Genomic DNA, 3,610 nt, shown 5'->3' with positions numbered 1-3,610 from the left:
AAAAAAAAAAAAAAAAAACAAATTCTGCATTCTGAGATGAAGTCTTGCAGGCAAGCACTCGTGCCTCTCTATGACCTGGAATGGGCTCACCATGATATAGCCAGCTTTCCTGATTTCTTTTTCCACAAAGCTGCTCCAACTGTAAACTATTCTTCTTGAGTTGGCTGAAAGCTCATCTTGCTAGCCGGCTAGCTAGAGTATACGTCCTCTGTGTTTTCCACACAAGAATGAGCCAGTTCACAAGACTCTGAGACTGGCATTAAAGTGGTCGGATCCAAAGGCTGGCATACCTTGAGAGTCACCCCAGGGGTCTCGAGTAGGCAAGCCCGATACTTAGCTAATCTTTTCCCTGTCATCCATTGGTGTCCTTTGGCTTCTAATACACTTTGGACCTGGTGGCTACTGAAAATCTCCATAGGCTGCCCAGAAGTCAGCTTCTCAGCTTCCTCCTTGAGCAAGACTGTGGCTGCCACTATCCGCAGACAGGCAGGCCATCTGGTACTGGGCTTGTCCAGCTGTTTGGAGAAGTAGGCTACTGGCTGGGGGATCTTACACAGTTTTTGAGTCAAAACCCCTGTGGCTACCCCTTGATTTTCCCTGACATACAGGGAGAAGGGTTTTTCTAAGCTGGGCAAACTGAGGGCTGGAGCGGAGGCTAAGGCCTCTTTTAAATTGAGGAAAGCTCTCTGACATTCGAATGTCCATTCAAATGGGTGGGTGCCCACTCCCTTTGTGGCACTGTAGAGAGGTTTGGCAATAACACCAAAGTTTGGAATCCATAATCTACAGAAGCCAGCCCTTCCTAAAAAGGACTTCAGCTGTCTATGAGTGTTGGGAGGCTGTGTATTTAGGATGGCTGTTTTCCTTTCTATTGGCAGACTTCTTTGTCCTGGGGTTAAAATGCAGCCCAAATATTTCACCTCCTGTAAGTTAATTTGGACCTCTTTATGAGATACTCGGTATCCCCTCTCTCCCAAAAAATTTAAGGTTGAAATGGTGTTACTCAGAGAGCTTTCCTCTGTAGGGCTACAGATCAGTAAGACATCAACATACTGTACGATAGTACCTGATTCCAAATGCAAGTCTCTTAAATCACGAGCCAAAGCATTGCAAAACAGGCGGGTGCTGTCCCGGAAGCCGTGGGGAAGGACTGTCCAGGTGAGCTGCTGGGTTTCAGCCTGTCCTGGAGCCCTCCACTCAAAAGCAAATAAATATTGAGATTTCTGAGCCAACGGAATACAGAAAAATGCATCTTTTAGGATTAAGACTGTAAACCAAGCAGTGCCTTCTGGAATTTGATTCCAAAGAGTATATTGATTTAGACTTATGGGTTCTAAGTCTATTGGCATCACCACTTCATTGACTGCTCTTAAGTCCTGGACCAGGCGATAAGAGCCATCTAGCTTCTGAACAGGGCGTATGGGTGTATTACATGGTGACCTATAAGGAATCAACAGGCCATGCTGCAAAAACTTGTCAATTAAAGGTTGTAGACTTTCCCTTGCTTCAGACTCTATGGGGTATTGTCGCCTGTAGGGGTAATCTGCACCCTTCCTTAACTTAATAAGCACTGGGCGGGCAGTCTTGGCCCTTCCAGGGAATCCCTGGTCCCATACCTGACTACCTACTTGGGCCCAAACGTCCTCAGGAACAGTATCTGGCTTGGGCTGAGAGCATAAATACACCTGACTAACTGCTCTGGCCCCAATTTCCTCAGGGGCAATATCAGGCTTGGGCTGAGATTCTGAATATAAATCATACAAGTCAGAACCCTCTTCCTCTTCACAGGGCAGGAAGATGATACTAAAACCAAATGAGCACAGCAGATCTCGTCCTAGCAATGGGACAGGACATTCGGGGATGAATAGAAACTGATGAAACATCACCTTGTCGCCAATTTTACAATGTAAAGGATAAGTGAAGTGTTTAGTCTTTGGGATGCCAGTAAGATCCACTACAGAGCACGTGTCAGGAGAAAGGGGTCCAGCGTGGGTGGTCAGGACCGAATAGAAGGTCCCCGAGGTAATTAAGAACTTCACTGGCTCACCTTCAATTTCCATAAGAAACTGTCCCTCAGGAGGGGGGAATTTAAAGTTGGTTAGAATGGTAGTTTGCCTCACTGGGCCTCCCTGGTCAGTGGGTGCTGCCTCCTCTCCCAGGACTGGGATGCCCTCACTCTCCCGACGGCCTTCATGCATATTCGCCAGACATGTTCCCAGCAGTTCTGGCCGCTGGGGACAATCATGCATCCCATGTCCTTGCTGGCCACACGCGTGGCAATCGGTACCATTCCCCTTGGTGAACCCGTTCTTCCTGGGTCCCTGTTGCATAACCTCGGTGATGTGGGCCCTCCACTGCTTTTCCTGGTCCCTTTGTCTTTTCTCATCAATATCTTGACTGTGAAAGACCTTAAAAGCTTCTTCTAACAGCTGAGAGGTAGGTATCTCTGGCCCTAAGCCTAGCTTCGTAAGCCTTCTCTGAATGTCAGGAGCTGACTGCTGAATAAAGTGAAAGCCTAAAAGAAGTTGCCCTTCCGGTGACTTGGGGTCTACATCAGTAAACTTTTTCATAGCCTCAGTTAACCGTTCCCGGAAATGAGCGGGGTTTTCATCTTGGCCCTGTGTGACCTGTCTTAATTTCTCATGATCTGAAGGCTGGCGGATACATTTCTTGATGCCTTCTTTAACACACAAGAGCATGTGGTCCCTCTTGGCCAGGCCGTCCTCCCTCTGGTAGTCCCACTGCGGGTCCGTGTCAGGAACAGCCTCTGTCCCGTGTGCATACTGGTCTGGCTGCAGCTTGGCCATCCCATCAGCAAGCTCCTGTGCAGATTCCCAGATGCACTGTTTCTCTTCTATGGTGGGAAAAGGCAAATGTTCCCGTGTAATCACTGTTTCCTCATTTGCACCCTCCTGAAGTAGACAAATTTGTGTAGAAGGCTGGGATGCAGCCCCGAGGCCCGTGGTTCCCATCTGACCTGGTTCTTCTGGAAGCGGAGGGTAAATAGGCTTGTAGGGAGAGGATGAAGTGTGGGCAGCGGGTACCTGAGGCTGGGGCTGAGGTGAAGGATCGGCCAGAGGCACCTGAGGCCTGGGCTGGGGCTGAGCCACCTCCCCCACTCCACCTGTGTCCACCTGGTGTGTACAGGGAGGCGGTGCCTGAGGTAACGGGGAGGTATCCCGTATGCCTTTTATTTCCTTGGACTGTGCTACTAATGCCTCGTGAAACAGAGCAGTACTTCTAGGGTGCTCACATAGAGCCAGAAACTCCTGCACATAAGGAATTTCTGACCATTTCCAGTTTTGTTGGCAGAACAGACCCAATTGCAATATGAGATTGAAACTAAAACTTCCATTCTTAGGCCAGGTCTCACCTTCCAATCTGTATCGAGGCCAAACCTTATTACAGTAACGTATTAACTTTCTCCGTTTGAAATAACTCTTCGATTTCTTTAAAACTTGACCTAATGGAGAGTCTGAGGGGATGGACTGAGTGTTACCCATATTCACGTTACGTGCCTCAAGGGAAAATTCTGAAACAAAAACAAAGGAACCATAATCAGTTATGTGGGATCCTCAGGGGTGCCTGAGTCTCTGATGGTCCAGTAGAC

Source organism: Carlito syrichta, unplaced genomic scaffold, assembly GCF_000164805.1.
Source record: "Carlito syrichta isolate Samal-C Ts95f unplaced genomic scaffold, Tarsius_syrichta-2.0.1 Scaffold290822, whole genome shotgun sequence".
In the NCBI taxonomy this organism is placed as follows: Eukaryota; Metazoa; Chordata; class Mammalia; order Primates; family Tarsiidae; genus Carlito; species Carlito syrichta.
The sequence above is the reverse complement of the archived record's forward strand: the minus strand, read 5'-3'. Positions refer to the sequence as shown.